This window comes from Colobus angolensis, unplaced genomic scaffold, assembly GCF_000951035.1.
Source record: "Colobus angolensis palliatus isolate OR3802 unplaced genomic scaffold, Cang.pa_1.0 Scaffold263, whole genome shotgun sequence".
In the NCBI taxonomy this organism is placed as follows: domain Eukaryota; kingdom Metazoa; phylum Chordata; class Mammalia; order Primates; family Cercopithecidae; genus Colobus; species Colobus angolensis.
Window position 1 is genome coordinate 1,778,314 of NW_012115855.1, and position 18,122 is coordinate 1,796,435.

Sequence of the window (18,122 nt, forward strand, 5' to 3'; positions counted from 1 at the left end):
GACTCTTGGGTAAATAATGAAATTAAGACAGGAACCAAGAAGTTATTTGAAACTAATGGGAACAAAGATAAAACATATGAGAATCTCTGGGACATAGCTAAAGCAGTGTTAAGAGGACAATTAAATGCCCACATCAAAAAGCTGAAAAGATCTCAAGTTGACAACCTAACATCTCAACTAAAGGAACTGAAGAACCAAGAGCAAACAAACCCCAAAACTAGCAGAGGGCAAGAAATACCAAGATCAGAACTGAACTGAAGGAGATAGAGACATGAAAACCCCTTCAAAAAATCAAGGAATCCAGGAGCTGTTTTTTTGAAAAAATTAATAAAATAGATAGACCATTAGCCACACTAATAAAGAAAACAGAATATTCAAATAACACAACCAGAAATGATAAGGGGGATATCATCACTGACCCCACAGAAATACAAACAACCATCAGAGAATACTATAAACACCTCTATGCATAAAGATAAATTCCTGGACACATACACCCTCCCAGGACTGAACCAGGTAGGAACTGAATCCCTGAATAGAAACAATAATGAGTTCTGAAATGGAGGCAATAATAAAGAGTATACCAACCAAACAAAACCCAGGAGGTACAAAGAAGGATTCTACCAGAGGTACAAAGAACAGCTGGTACCATTTCTACTGAAAATATTCCAAAAAATTGAAAAACAGGGACTCCTCCCTAACTCTATGAGGCCAGCATCATCCTAATACCAAAACCTGTCAGATTAAAAACAAAGATAACTTCGGGCCAGTGTTCTGATGAACCTCAATGCTAAAATCCTCAATAAAATACTGGCAAACTGAATCCAGCAGTGCATCAAAAAACGTATCCACAACAATCAAGTAGGCTTCATTCCCAGGATGCAAGGTTGGTTCAACCTACAGAAATCAATAAATGTGATTCATCACATAAACAGAACTAAAGACAAAAAACACATGACTATCTCAATAGATGCAAAAAAGGTCTTTGATAAAATTTAACATCCCTTCACGTTAAAAACTCTCAATAAACTAGATATTGAAGGAACATACCTCAAAATAATAAGAGCCATATATGACAAACCTACAGCCAATAGCATACTGAATGGGCAAAAGCTGGAAGCACTCCTCTTGAAAACCAGCACAAGACACAGATGCCATCTCTCACAACTCCTTTTCAACATAGTATTGGAAGTTCTGGCCAGGGAAATCAGGCAAGAGAAATAAATAAAGGGTATTCAAATCAGAAGAGAGAAAGTCAAACTATCCTTTTTTGCAGATGACATAATCCTATATCTAGAAAACCCCATTATCTCAGCTCAAAAGTTTCTTAAGCTGATAAGCAACTTTGGCAAAGTCTCAGGATACAAAATCAGTGTGCAAAATAGCTAGCATTTCTATACACAAACAACAGGCAAGTAGAGAGCCAAATCATGAATAATCTCCCATTTACAATTGTCACAAAAAGAATAAAATACCTAGGAATACAGCTAATAAGAGAAGTGAAGGACCTCTTCAAGGAGAACTACAAACACTGCTCAAAGTAATCAGAGATGACACAAACAAAAGGAAAAACATTCCATGCTCATGGAAAGAATCAATATCGTGAAAATGGCCATACTGCCCAAAGCAATGTATAGATTCAATGCTGTTCCCATTAAATTACCATTGACATTCTTCACAGAATTAGAGAAAACTATTTTAAAATTTATATGGGACCCAAAAAGCTCCCAAAGAGCCAAGACAATTCTAAGCAAAAATAACAAAGCTGGAGGCATCAAACTACCCAATTTCAAACTATACTACAAGGCTACAATAACCAAAACAGCATGGTGCTGGTACAAGAAGACCAATGGAGCAGAATAGACACATAGACCAATGGAACATAATAGAGTACCCAGAAATAAGACTGCACACATACAGCCATCTGATCTTTAACAAATCTGATCAAAACAAGCAATGAGGAGATGATTCCCTATTTAATAAGTGGTGTTGGGAGAACTGGCTAACCATATGCAGAATATTGAAACTGGACCCCTTCTTTATACCATATACAAAAATGAACTCAAGATGGATTAAAGACTTAAATATAAAACCTAAAACCAGCTGGGCACAGTGGCTTATGCCGGTAATCCAAGAACTTTGGGAGGCAGAGGCAGACAGATCACCTGAGGTTGGGAGTTCAAGACCAACCTGACCAACATGGAGAAACCCTGTCTCTACTAAAAATACAAAATTAGCCGGGCACATTGGCACATGCCTGTAATCCTTGCTACTCGGGAGGCTGAGGCAGGAGAATCACTTGAACCCAAGAGGCAGAGGTTGCAGTGAGCCAAGATCATGCCATTGCCCTCCAGTCTGTGCAACAAGAGTAAAACTCCATCTCAAAAATGAACAAACAAACCTAAAACTATAAAAACCCTAGAAGAAAATCAAGACAATACCATTCAGGACATAGGTACAGGCAAAGATTTCAGACAAAGACACCAAAAGCAATTGCAACAAAAGCAAAAATTGACAATGGGATCTAATTAAACTAAAGAGCTTCTGCACAGCAAAAGAAGCTATCATCAGAGTGAACAGACAACCTACAGAATGGGAGAAAATTTTTGCAGTCTATCCATTTGACAAAGGTCTAACATCCAGCATCTACAAGGCACTTAAACAAATTTACAAGAAAAAACCAAACAATCCCATTAAAAAGGACATAAACAGACACTTCTCAAAAGAAGATATACATGCAAAACATGAAAAAAGCTCAACATCCCTGACCATTAGAGAAAAGCAAATCAAAACCCCAATGTGATACTATCTCAAGCCAGTCAGGACGAAGATTATTAAAAAGTCAAAAAACAACAGATGCTGACAAGGTTGTGGAGAAAAAGGAACACTTTTACACTTTTGGTGAGAGTGTAAATTAGTTCAACCTTTGTGGAAGACACTGTGGTGATTCTTCAAAGACCTAGAGGCAGAAATACCATCTGACCCAGCAATTCCATTACTGGGCATATACCCAAAGGAATATAAATTATTATATTATAAAGATCCATACAATCGTATGTTCATTGCAGCACTATTCACAATAGCAAAGACATGGAATCAAGCAAATGCCCATCAATGATAGACTAGATAAAGAAAATGTGGCACATATACACCATGGAATACCATGCAGCCATAAAAAGGAATGAGATCATGGTTTTTGCAGGGAGATGAATGGAATTGGAAGCCATTATCCTGAGCAAACTAATGCAGGAACAGAAAACCAAATATTGCATGTTCTCACTTATAAATGGGAGCTGAATGATGAGAACACATGGACACATGGTCAGGAGCAAAACACACTGGGGCTTGTCAGAGGGTGTGAGGTGGGAGGAGGAAGAGAGCATCAGGAAGAATAGCTAATGGATGCTGGGCTTAATACCTAAGTGACGGTATTTCTGGTAGTAAGACAGGCATGAGTGCAACAGGAGAGGGCTGTTTTCCACCCACTAGGAATGTCAGGTGATGGTTTGGCAGTTACCACATAGCCTTTCTAGAAGGGATGAATTGGAAGCCAGTGCCAGGAAGGAGCCATTTCCTGATGGTCAACACCTGCCCAACTAAAGTGCTAATTGGATTCATACGCCAGGGAGAAACAACTTCCCAGCACACGCATTAAGACAAAATGGTGGAGTATGACCTTCCGAGGGCATACCGCCAGCATAGAGAAGAAAGTCTCAGATGGTCATGCATACAACTTCCTAACCACACTGTACATTCTCTCCTCCCATGGGTAAGGAGGGCATTGTGCATGCTGGCAGCCCACCCTAAGGGAAGAACCATGGGAAAGGGGCCAGCCTAGAAAGTCCTAGGATCAAGGTTAAACAGAGCACTTGATCTGAGTGCCCACTTGGTTCTCTTCCAAGCATACTTTTCTTCTTTCTTTCCTGTTCTAAAGCCTTTTAAAATAAACTTCCACTCCTGCTCTGAAACTCGCCTTGGTCTCTTTTTCTGCCTTATGCCTCTCCGTCTAATCCTTTCTTCTGAGAAGGCAAGAATTGAGGTTGCTGCAGACCCATAGGGATTCACCTCTGGTAACTCGGATACCTTCCACCAGTAACGATGGGGTGATCTGTGCAGCAAAGCAGCATGGCACACATTTACCTGTGTAACAAACCTGCACATCCTGCAAATGTACCCCTGAACTTAAAATAGTAGTTGCGGGAAAAAAATTTTAAGTATGATCCAAAAAAAAAAAAAAAGAAATACATGAGAAATCTTAAAATGTGACACGAAGACATGAAGTGAGCACATGTTGTTGGAAATATTACGCCAATAGACTTGCTGGATGCAGGGTTGCCCCAAGCCTTCAATTTGTGAAAAACGCAGTATGTGTGCAGTGCAACAAAGCAGAGAACAATAAAATGAGGTGTGCCTGTCCTTGATGATCTTATCAAGTTTGAGGAGTGAGCTCCCTGGCTTAGTCAGGGAACCACACGTGGAGGGTTACAAGCTATTTCAAAGGACTAGGGGATAAAAACCAAGCACAGAACACATGGTTTTTAAGAGCCTGCCTCATTCGGGAAGTTGCCAGAAGGAAGTGAGGACTTAAGGATAAGCAAATATTAATGGTGCTGGCATAAAAACAGACACATAGACCAGTGGAACAGAATAGAGAGGCCAGAAATCAATCCAAAATACATGGTCTACTAATTTTCCACAAGGGCACCAAGAGGATATATGCCTCTTCAATAAATGATGCTAAGGAAATTGGATTTCTACATGCAAAGAAATAAAATTGGGACTTTATCTTACACCATACATAGAAATTAACTCAAAACATATAAAATACCTACATGTAAGACCTGAACCTGTAAAATTTTTAGAAAAAAAAAAAATAGGAGACAAGCTCCTAGACATTGGTTTTAGAAATGATTTTTTAAATATTACACCAAAAGCTCAGGCTACTAAAGCAAACATAAGTAAATAAATAAATAAATAAATAAATAAATAGGACTACATCAAACAAAAAGGCTCCTGCACAACAAAGGAAGCAACCAACAAAATGAAAAGGCAACCTACAGACTGGGAAAATATATTTGCAAACCACGTATCTAATAAGGGGCTAATGCCCAAAATTTACAACTCAATAGCAGAAAAACAAATAATCCAATTAAAAATGGGTAAAAGATTTGAACAGAATTTTCTCCAAAGAAGACATAAAAATGGCCAACAGGTATATGAAAAAGCGCTCAACATCACAACCTATCAGGGAAATGCAAATTAAAACCACTGTGAGATAATGCCTCACACCTGTTAGGGTGGCTATAATCAAACAGGTAAGAGACAACAAATGCTGATGGCAGTGTGGAGAAAAGAAAACTCTGGTACATTGCTGGTGGGAATGTAGATTGGAACATTATAGAAAACAGCATGGAAATCCCTAAAAACATTAAAAATAAAATTATGACATGATCCAGCAGTTCCTCTTCTGGGGATATACCCCAAAGAGATGAAATCACCACCTTGTAAAAATATCTGCACTCCCATGTTAATTGCAGCATTATTCATCATAATCAAGAGATGGAAACAACTTAAGCGTCCATTGGAGGATAAATGGATAAAGAAAATGTGGCGTATGTGTATCAGTGGAAAATTATTCAGCCTTCCAAAAGGAGATCCTGCTATTTGCCACACATAGATGAACCTGGAGGACACTATGCTAAGTGAAATAGGCCAGATGCAGAAAGAAAATATTGCATGATCTCACTTACACGTAGAATCTTAAAAAAAAAAAGGTTAAAAATACAGAGATAGAGACTGAAACAGTTACCAGGGAAAAAGGAATGTGGAGGAATTTGGGAAAGGTAGATCAAAGGATACAAAGTAGCAGATATGTAGGCGGAATAAGTCTGGAGATTTAATGTAGAACATGAGGACTATAGCTAATAAAATTGTATTGTATTGGGGGTTTTGTTAAATAAGTAGATTTTAGCTGCTGTTTTCACAAAAAAAAGGTGAGTTTATGGATATGACAATTTGCTTCACCATAGTAACCACTGTACTATCTATACATGTCTCTTAACATCATGTTGCAAACCTCAAATATACCAAATACAATTTATTTTTACTTTTAGGATAAGCAAATCGTAGAGAAGTGGTTGAACTCCTCCCCACAAAACACACATACAGACATTCCAAGGTAGACCAAAGCACACAGCCTGGGCTGAGAAGGGAACGAGGTCCCTAAGGGAAGACGTTGGGACAAGAGCCACTCACTCTAATCCTGTGGTGTCCAAGCAGGACCTGAATATGCCAGGCTGGCCAGTGGGGTCCACAGAAACTGAGGGGCACAATGTCCAGTCCAGCTCCGCAGTTGCCCTGCAAGAATTTGGCGTGGCTGTTGCCAGATTTACCTGTTTTTCAAAAGAAATGGAAACACTGGACTCTTTTCATTCTAAAATGTTAATACTTATATTTACAAAATGTAACATTATAAGTGAAACAAAACATGTGCATGGGCCAAACTGACCCCAGGTGGACAATCTGTGGCTCTGGATTAGGTCCACATGGCACAGTCACCTACGGAGAATTGTCTGTGTCAAATCGGAGTCCAGCAGCTGCCACTCAGGACACTTTTCCATGCATGTACAGATACTCTTTACTTGTGAGCTGGGAGGGCTGATGCTCTGGACATCATTAACCAAAACATTAACCAAAACAGATGAAGGTGACATTGTGATGGATTACTGCTGGGACTGTCTTCATCATGAGATGACGTCCTCATTCTTCCCTAAGGCAGGCATAGCTCAAAGTTGCTGCCTCATTTCCACAGAACTCCTAGCTGCTTGGAGGGCCGCTGCCTCCTTCACACAGTCCCCAGGAGCAGCTCTGCAGAGCTGCCCCGTGTCACTCGAAGGGCGTCAGCACCACTGTGTGGTCAGGCTTCACAGCTCCACATAGGCTGCCAGAATAAACCAGAACCCAGAAAACGAGGTTTTCTTAGGTTGCATTGATGACAACTGAATTGAATTTAATTGAAAATACAATCAGCTTGATACGTATACAAATTCGGTGGGAAACCATTTTGTAGATTCAAAGAATCTTCTGGGGAAGTAGGTAACCCATGCCCCAGCCTGAATTTCTAAATTCTTGCGTACATTCAGAATGATGAGTACCAGGTTTTCGGAATCACAAAGCTGAATGTGTGAGGAAGAGGTCCGAGGGCACCCATTTAGACTTTGCTTCATGAGTGGGAATTGCCCTCACTAAGAACCGCATGAATCTCAGGGCAGAGTTGGGGGAAGAAAGTTAAGAACCATATAGAAGTAAAAAGAATGAGCTTATTAAGAAAAAAAAGACTTTACTTTAAAAATTATTAAAATTAAAAATTTTAAATTATTAATTAGTTAAAATCATTTGATTAAAATTATTAAATATTACATATGTTTAAAATATAAATTATGATATACCTTAATTTCTGTTTAAATTCAAATATTAAATGTGGTTATATGTATCATTTTCATAGTTATTAAAATATTGTTTAATTGTTTAAAATGAATAATTAACAATGGAAAAAACTTCATAAATATCAAAACAAGATTTATTCTATAATAATATAGATCATTGTATAGATGTGTTTAAGAGGAGGGGGAACAAAAGAACTCGGGGTGAAATGGGAAAGAAAGACAAGGAGTTCTGGGGGACAAAGCTAAAACTGTCTACAGTTAAAGACTCCAGTCCTTCAAGCTGTTGAAGCTGCCACCCAGATGGAATTCTCAGCGAGCCATTAAGCCTCTCTTAGTCCCAGCTTCCTTTTCTACAAAAACAGGAATTACATAGCTGACCCTACCTATCTACCAAATATGCTGTCAAAAGGCTTAATAGGATTTTTGAGAAAGCATTAGAAAATTATGAAGTACTGTAGGACTGTACAGTATTTATGATAATATAACTTCAAAAATATACATGGGAAAAAACACAGAAGAGGACAAAAGTAGGTTGAGGAGGCCAAAGAGTGGGTGGGCGGCTCTTCTGGTTCTGCCTTCTGTGATGTGGCCATCAGAACAAATTTTCTCCAGCTCTCTCTTGCCTTTAAAATTCAAGTTGTCTCAGTAGTCTTTCGAATGGTCCTGATGAGCTTTATTTCTGACTTTATAGTTTACATTTTACTTTTATTTTTCTGAGTCTCACTCTGTTGCCCAGGCTGGAGTACAGTAGTGAGATCACAGCTCACTGCAGCCTCCACCTGATGGGCTTAAGTGATCCTCCCACCTCAGCCTCCCAAGTAGCTGGGACTACAGGCACACCCCACCACGCTTGGCTAATTTAGTAATTTTTTTGTAGAGATGAGTTCTTACTATGTTTTCCAGTCTGTTTTTAAAATCAAGCTCAAGTGGTCCACCCACCTCAGCCTTCCAAAGTGCTGGTATTACAGGTGTGCACCACTGCGCCTGGTCCAACGTTGACATTTTAAATAATGCCTGTTCTGACATGGAGTGTTGAAAAGTGTTAACTGTATGAAGAAATTTAGACATTTACATTGACCTGAACTTTGAATTTCTGTGACATTGAAGATTCCTTATCCATTACTTTTTATCAGAGATTGTTTTCCTCCCATTGTAAGTGTCTAAGAGTTAGATTCAGGATCAGCATTTGCTTAGTTACTCTACATCATTGCTTGTATAGCTTAAATGTATGTATGGCAGTTCTAAGGCAGAACGGTGTATAGGTAAAAGCAGCCTGAAACCATGAACTTCAGGATAGACATAGCCTCCTTGACCCACAGTTACTCTGGTACAATGATACTGTCAAACACTAATTTCATCTTATCGCTTCTTATGGTTCTCCAGTAACTTAAAGGAATCCAAACTCTTTGTGGCAAACCAACCTCTTGATGGTCTTGCTCCAACCCACTTTTCCATCTAGTTCTGCAGTCAGCCTAGGATAATACAGGATACCACTGTGTGGCAGCCTAGAAAGCAAACGGTTTAGATAGTATGTGGAGAATGGGCACGACAGGGGGGTCTTTAGAGAAATATAAACAATAATAAAATGATAGACTATCTGATATTCTTCAGCATTTAAAAAAATCCACTGATAAATAATCCAAAACAGAAAAAAAATTAAGTCTCAGTATATACAAAGGTAAACCTTGATAATTTCAGGAAAACAAAACATTTTTGCAAGAATGAAAACATGATAATAGTGGATTACTTAGGTTTTGCAATGAATGTTATTTACAGAAACATACTAATGTCAATACCTGTATCTTTATTGATTTGGCTAAAAGTGGGATATAACTACTGAGGGGATGGCAAGAAAGGAAGAAGGGTAGGGAATAGAGAAGTACGAAATCTCCATCTAGCATAACAGCAAATCAATAGGTAATGTTCCAGTTAACAAAAATAGTTCTGTAAGTATACTATTTAGAAATCTAGAAATAAATATCATCTCCTTCATTATACCAATTATAAAGGTCTATTTTCATATCCTAGATACTCAATTTGAAAATGTCTTGCTTTTCCAGGAAGCTTTACACAGCCAATAGCCAATTTCTCAAGGCACCCTGTACACTTAGGTTAAGGTTCTTTGTTCCAGAAAAAGGATCTGAGTGCCTATTTTGAGTCTTTTCTTGATAACTTTGAATTCTTTGGACCAACCTCTTATAAAATATAAACGATCTTTTTTCTACCATATCATTATAGAGTTGACAAATCACTCTGGGACCACTTGTTCACTTTCTGGTTGGTTGTTCATTGGGCTTGCATGATTAGTGTTGACTTGTCTATTCCATGAGGATCCTTTCAGTGAAATTCGGCAATATAATCTTGAAAACCACTTCCGTGGTCACATAGAAACAGCAACGCCTTGGAAACTCACCAGAGAACAAATGAATGAGGGACACAGTCACCCCCTGCCCTGCGATGTTGTGGAGCTCTTTCCTTGGGGTTGACAGTGATGAGGCAAATGACCTAATGATAGTGTCAGTGGTGACCCCTACATAGAACACAGTCATGATTCATTTATTTTTAATATAAAGATTAAATAGGCACAGAAGTTCTCTATTTTCACCCTTCATTCTAGTGAATTGCCTTTCATATACCATTCTGGATTGCAAGGTGTGTCTTTAAAGGGCCGACCTCCATGCTCTGCTTCTCAGCATTTTCCAAAATGTCCCTGAGTCAGAAGGGAGGGAGCATAAGCCACTGAGGTCTCTAAAGGAAAAAAGGAGCTTTGGCCAGGGTGGAGCAAGGGAGTCATTTCCTTGAGTTATTTTGCTTTACCTTCAAATTTTATGCAGTTTGTTTTCTATCTGAGAACGTTATACCTATGCATGCATTAATCAAACCTATTTGCATCAAACTCAAAGTGATAATTCAGGCGGAAGCCTGCTTGTTGTTCTAGTGTCTCATTTTTGAAGCACACATCTGTAGGATAAAGGAATAAGGTTGATCTGAAATTAGCACTAAGGAAAGCCAGCTATTGACCAAATTCATTCAAATGTTCCCTAGGAAACATTTTTTATTTGAGTCACAGTGGGAATTTATTCTCTAAGTAAATATATATTTGCAGCCATAAATGCTGCGATTTTAAAGTATCATGTAGGAACTCAGAAATGCTCGCTGCTAGTTCATGGGCATTCTACTCCATGCGTATTATTTGCATTAGTCTTCTTTTTTTTATATAACAAAGAAAATTAAATAGCAGCAAATTGTTTGTAACCAGAGATGGTTGTCCCCTACCTCACCTTTTTTCTCCCCTACCTCTGGTGCTGATTCTCAAGGGAGATGGTTTTCAGTTATTTTACTGTTTCATTTCATGTTTATTTCTAGATTTCTAAGTAGTATGCTAATGTGAGGGTTTTTTTAAGCCTGGACATTACCTATTGGTTTTCTGTTGTGCCGGAAGGCGATCTAGCACTCCTGTATTCCCTACTCCTGTTTCCTCTCTGCCATCCTCCCAACAGTTATATCCCATTGTTAGCTAAATCAGTAAAGGTATCGACATTACTGTGTTTGTGTAAATAACATTCACTGCAAAGCCTAAGTAATCCACTGTTATTATATTTTCCTTCTTGCAAAATGTTAAGTTATCTTGGATTTAACAATTGCCTTATTTTCTGTCGGTATAGTTGTCTCTAAATTGAAGGCTTCGTTTCCCCTATTATATTGTTCATACATCACTCAACTTTTAAATGCTTAAGTGTATCCAATATGGTCTATCTACTTTTTATTATTTTTAATTTGTCCTGGAGACCTCCCTCCCAGCATCCTCCATCCTCCACCTATGATCAGATCTGGTTGCTTTCTAAGCCTGCCATGCAGGGTCTATCCTGGATCTTTTTTACCTTCTGGTGTTGGAGTCTCTGCTTCCTGGCTCTTACATTTTCTTTGCCCCCAGCCTATTCTCCCATTTTTCTGGCACCTTCTTCAGGAGCTTTCTGTGGTAGTCAGCCTCCCATGGTCCCCAAAGATCCTTGATCCTGGATGTCTGTGCCTCGCTCAGATCCCTCCCATACTGAGCTAGGGCTGCCTTGGGCGGTGCATTGTATACAGGGAAGGCGATGATGCATAACTGCAAAGGTGAGGCCATGAGGGGCACTGCAGCACTTGCCTGTTTCCTCCAATAACTTGCTTATTCTGTGGAAGTGAAACAATATTTGATGGCTAAGGGAGTACAAAGGTTCATATGTCCCCATGTGTCAATCTATTGGGGAGACGCAAAGACACCCACCAGGGAATTTTTAATTTCCATTTTGCACTGAGTTAATACCCTTAGACTGGATGAACATTGAACACATGTATGTACCCTAATTTTATATGTATTTATTCATTTCTTGGTGAGTCTAGGGACATAGGAAGTCATTGACATAGGAAGTCAAGACCATTCGGGCCTGCTAAGCCCTTGTGATCATAATGTAGGAAGCCCAGCCAATGGTGAGCTTCTATTTGCATCTTTGTGAGGGATCAACTTCAGTCGCTAATGCCATTAAAACCAAGCACAGAAGCAAACCCTTGATCACAGAATCACAAAGTGTAAATCAAGATTTCCAGAAACAATGCATCCATATATAATTAGAGCCCTGTGAAGGGCATTTTTATTTGGTAATACATCAAGGGCTTTTGGTATCATTAATAAAGTAAAACAATTTATTTTTATTATTGTTTATTTTGTCTTCATCTCATACTTTAAATCTTGTTTGTTTCATAATAGGTATTAGTATAGTAATACACGTAAACAAAATTTGTAAACAAATAAATGCACCTATATCTGTGGTACGTATTCAAAGCTTTGTGATGCATGTAAGGTCAAAAAAGTTTAGGGAGCGCTGAGATTATAAGCTACCATTTTTTCAGGGGTTTTTTTTGTTTGTTTTTTAGACAGGCTCTCGCTCTGTTGCCAATGCTAAAATGAAGTGGTGCAATCATAGCTCACTGCAGCCTCAAACTCCCAAACTCAAGCGACCCTCCTGCCACAGCTTCTCAAGTAGCTGGGACTACAAGCACAAACCACTACACCCAGCTAATTATCTTTTTTTCTTTTTAGTAGAGATGAGGACTGCATTACTGAGATGAGGTCTCACCATGTTGCCCAGGCTGGTCTCGAACTCCTGAGCTCAACTGATCCTCCTGCCTCAGCCTTCCAAAGTGCTGGGATTACAATTGTAAGCCACCACACCCAGCCACTTTTCAGTGTGTGCATAGGAAATTCTTGGACTAGGGATTGCTCTATCTAGGATGGCCTAGAAGGAGCCACATTGTAGCCTTAATGCTCCTCCTCCTTGGTCTTAGTATCAAATGTGAGCTTTACACACTTTATCTCCTTTAGTTCCCTGAGGTAATAATTAGCCATGTTTTAGAGATGAGGAAATTGAGAGTCTCTAGGTTTAGTAACTGGGGCTATATTTAACTATAAGTCAACCCAGGTCATACTGACTCCAAAGCACATATTAATATTACCCTGCCTTGAGAGTCCATAAAAGTCGGCCTTCTTACAACTCAATTTTTCGTTCCATACATATTCTGCTTTACTATCCCTAAGACGTATAGTTTTTTGACACTTGAAAATCTCAGAAGTCAGGCTGCATCTTATAACTGAGGGGGTCTCAGCCCTGCTCCTGCCCAAGTGGCAGTCCTAATGCAGGAGTAGCTGTCTGTACACATGACCTGTGCACACTTTCTGACATTCTGGGAGTGTGAACGGTCTACTGTACCTGCACATGGTTTCAGACCACAGGCAATTTAAGGACATGGAAATCCTATGTGTTGAGAAACATGATCTTTTTTCTATGTTTAACACTGTTGCTTCCTTTAACCATTCCTAATGGGGTTTTCCTAACATACCATGCCCAGTTTATTTCATGTCTTTGTTCCATTTCTTTCGTCTGTCTAGAATATTCTTTCCTCATTCTCTTCCTGGTTTGTTCTCCTGCAAGACTCAGAGTTCAAGAGTCAGATTCAAGAGTTGCCTTCGCACTGGGCACAGTGGCTCATGAGCTTGAATCCAGGAGTTTGAGACCACCATGGGCAATATAATGAGACCTTGTCTTTACAAACTTTTTTTCTTTTTTTTTTTTGAGACAGGGTCTCGCTCTGTCGCCCAGGTTGGAGCGCAGTGGTGCAATCATGGCTCACTGTGGCTTCAACCCCGCTGTGCTCAAGCAATCCTCCTATCTCAGCCTCTAAAGTAGCTGGGATCATAGGTGCATATCACCACACTCAGCTAATTTTTAAAATTTTTAGTAGAGACAAGGTCTCATAATGTTGCCCAGGCTGCTCTCAAACTCCTAGACTCAAGCAATCTGCCCACCTCAGCCTCCCAAAGTGCTGGGGTTACAGGAGGGAGACATCACGCCTGGCCCCCCAAAAATTAACAATTAACTGAGTGTGGTGCTGTGAGCCTGTAGTCCCACTTACTGGGGAGGCTGATGTGGGAGGATTTCTTGAGCCCTCAAGGCAGAGGCTACAGTGAGTTGAGATTGTGCCACTGCACTACAGCTTGGGCGACAGAGTGAGACTTTGTCTCAAACAAAACAAAACAAAACAGACACCTTCTCAGTAAAGCAGTCAGAGAGCACTTAACTAACACATGTTTCTCCCCTCTCAGTGTCCACTATCACACTTTCAGCTCTTAGAGAGGGGGCCTCAGCCATAGCTATGCCCCTGAACATATAGAACCTGCATGGGTACCGCTGTGGACCCTCATAAAGGTGTAGTCCTACATATCCCGATCCCTCTCTCGTTTGTGCCCCACCCACTGGTTAAGCTTGCATGTCATGGACGGAGCCCCCTTCTTCCTGTTGGCCTTGCAGGGTGCGCTGCAGTGTGCCACTGCCCTGTCCTGTCTGGGATCTGTATGTGATGAACTGGTGTGCTTCTGTTTCTTCATGGCCTCTGTGGAACTGCCCCTTCTGTGTCTCCCCTGACTTCTCTCCTGCTTAGGGCTCTCCTAGAGAGCTGCCATCTTGGTGGGAATAAACTGCGCACAGGTCAGACAAGAGCCACAAGGGACCTGCCAATATCAACAGGTGTTCTGTGAAACGGACGCCTGGCCATGGGTCACACATTTAAACATTAGGCTGTCAGCCAGGATAAAGAGGTACCCCATGAAAGACTCACTGTAAACATCCATGATGAAGTTCCCTGGAGCGCCTCAAGGGCAGGGCTAAAGTTTGTGGCCACTCTCCTGAGAGAGACCACAAGACCAAATTAGAGTAAAACTCTACTGGCCAGGGTGTCGACGGTGAAGGGGGCAAATGCACCGCTAAAGAATGGCCTAAGGCTGAGAGTCCTGAAGGAAGAAGCACACTTCAAAGGGGAGCCAATTTGTGTCCCCCAGAATACACGTACTGAAGTCCTACTGAGAAGGTGACCTTATTTGGAAGTGAAGCCATTACGGATATAATTAATTAAGTTAGGATAAGGTCATGTGGGAACAGGGTGTGCCCCTAGGCCAGTATGACTCGTGTCCCTTATGGAAGAAGGAAATGTGGACACAGACATGCACACAGGGAGAAGAACACCTTGTGCAGATAAAGGCAGTGATCGGGATGTTTCTACAAGCCGAGCAATGCCAAAGTTTGCCCCAAAGCCCCAGAAGCAGGAGCAGCGTCTCCCTCCCAGCCCTCTGAAGGAACTAACGCTGCCCATACCGCCTCCATAGTCATGCGACCTCCAGAATGGGAAGATTACATTTTTGTTGCTTAAGCCACCCAGTCCGTGGTACTTTGTTACACCAGCCCTACGAAACGATTGCAGGAGCCTCCTTCCTCAAAACTGCTAGTCAGGCCTCCCTGGGAAGGTGTAACTGTTGCCCGATGGATGACAGATTAGTTTCCTGAACTGGCCCAGGTCAGAACTGGTCCAAGTTACAGGGCTGAGCTGGCAGGAAACAGCCACTGACTCTCTCAGGCTGGCAGAGGAAGCCTTCAAAAGCCTCCTGCAGGTACCCGTGGGCTGTGGCTGGTGGGCAGGAAAGGGCAACGTGGAACTCACTAAGAACTGTAGGGTGCCACTCAGGCTTGGTTGGGGGAGTACCGGTGGATGCCCACCTCCCATGTCACTGGTAGCTGTGCAGGAGGAGCAATGAGAAAGCAAAGGAAGCGTGTTGGGTGCTAGGAAGAGAAGCCCCTTCCTCCTGCATTGGTTCCCCCAGTGCCCTGTATGCACACGCAAAGGAGAAACTCACAGTGCTCGATGTCAGGGTGGAGTAAGCAACAGACAGTCCATTTGGAGCAGAGGGGTAACAAATTTGTAGCCAGCTCACCCCTTCTTCCCTTCAATGTATTTAAAGAATACAAAATAGAATGTACGATTTTGAGAAGGATTTGTTTCCACCAAGGAAGTGGTCAAACAAGGGCTGGGGGGCCACATGGCAAAACTGTTCTCCACGGGGTTTCTTAAGATTTTTTTGGTGCCACGAGCTTCTTTGACTCTCTGGTGAAGCCTGTGTGTCTTTTCTCAAAATAATGTTTTTAATATGCATAATCTAAAATACATAGAATTAACAAAGAAACCAACGACATCAAAACAAAGTAATATAAATATTAAAAAAAAAATTGTGGCTAGGTGCTGTGGCTCACACCCGTAATCTCAGCAATTTGGGAAGCCACGGCAGGAGGATCACTTGAGGCCAGGAGTTTAAGACTGTCCTTAACACCATCGCAAGACCCCATCTCTACAAATTTTTTTTTAAATTAGCCAGGCATGGTGTACACACCTGTAGTCCTAGCTGCTTGGGAGGCTGAGATGGGAGGATCATTTCAGCCTAGGAGTCTGAGGCTGCAGTGAGCTATGATTATGCCACTGTACTCCAGCCTGGGTGACAGAGTGAGACCCTGTCTCAAAAAAACAAAATGAAACAAAACAAAACAAACAAACAAAAAGCAAAACCAAATTTGTGATATAGTTTGATGATTAATTCTATGTGTGAAATTTATGGCATCATGGAGAGCCCAGAAAGCTGGCTAAACATGATTTCTGGGTATATCTGTCAGGGTGTTTCCAGATGAGGTTAGAATTGAATGGTAGCCTCAGTAAAGCATTGTGGATGGGCATCAGCCAATCTGTTGAAGGACTGAATGCAACAAAAAGTTGGAGGAAATGGGAATTTGCTTGCTGTGCCTGACTGTTGAGCACAGACATCTGACTTCACCCCTCAGTGGAAACTTGACACCATTGGTCCTCTGGATCTCAGAACTGTACCACCAGGCTCCCCAAGTCTCGAGCTTGAAGATGGCAGATGGTGGGACTTCTTGACCTCTATGATTGCGATAGACAATACCTTATTTTATTTACACACAGACACAGACCCACACACACAAATACACACATATATATAAAATTCCTAAGAAGGAAAGTAGCTTAAAGTTTAGACAGGGTTTCATTTTAATATTAAAGCATTTTGCGTGGTTTTTTTTTTTTTAAAGTGGAGTCCTTATTTAATGGGAGGAATGGGCCCTCCTGCCTCCCTGCTTCCACAGCCCCGGGATAGACTTCGCAGCCTATGGAATCGTCACACCACACTATCATTACCGCCTATGTCGATAGTCCCTTCCCTAGAATGAGCTCCCAGGGAGCAAGAATTGGCATGCTGCATCATTTCTACCCCACCAACCAGTGCAGCACCACCTCCGTGCCAGGGCTCCAGAGGTATTTGTTGGATGAAGAGGACACAACAAGAAAGTATGCCGGCACCTTTTTTTTTTTTCCTTTTTTCATGAGGCTACCCTAAGGGAGAGTGGAATTGAGCAAAAAAGGAATGTGCAACCTGGGGACTTTAGGTCTGTGCTCCAGCCTGTGCCTGCCAGCCTTGGCCACTCTGCCCTAACTTCCAGTTCTAACTTCTAGGATGTTGCTTTACATAAGCAGGATAGGGCAGGAATATATATATTACACATATATATACACATACATATACATACATGTAATTATGTAATAGTTATGTATTATATAATATATAAATATGTATTATTATAATATATAAACATATATACAATACACCTGTTCAAAATATTAGGCCAATTTATGTGCATTAACAAAAACTTAGTAGTTAACACATTAGTTAAAAAGACAACACACTTTCACACACGTATGTGCGTCATTGATAGATTTAAGTTGCAAATTTTGAATATATTATTTTTAACTGTAAAGCATATTGAATTAATCATATATGAAGGTTTCCTGCTTCCAAGTCTGCCTATTTTAAATTCACCCATGTGGTATGATGAGTAATGAGATTGAAAGAGACCTGAATTCTTGTCATGTTCTGACACAGCTAAGATGTTTTAAGTTGGGGAACCTACAAATACATTTTAATTTCAATTTACTGAAATGTAAAACTACACTCAACAAGATGGCCTCTGCTGCCCCACCTCTGAGAGCATTTGTATCTAATCTGTATGAAGCCTTTTTACTTCAGCGTAGTTCTGAGTGGCCTGATGCTGACGAGCTTTCTTTTATCCCACTTATATCAAGGAAAAGAGCAACACTGAGGAACAAAACTCATATCCACAGCACCAAGAGCTGCTGCTACTCTAGTTTCAAGCTAAAAATAGATCTCTCCAAAACGGATTAAAATGATAATTCAAGCAAACTGCATGCACTAAATTATTTTGTTTGTTTCATTGGAAAAAATAAGAAACA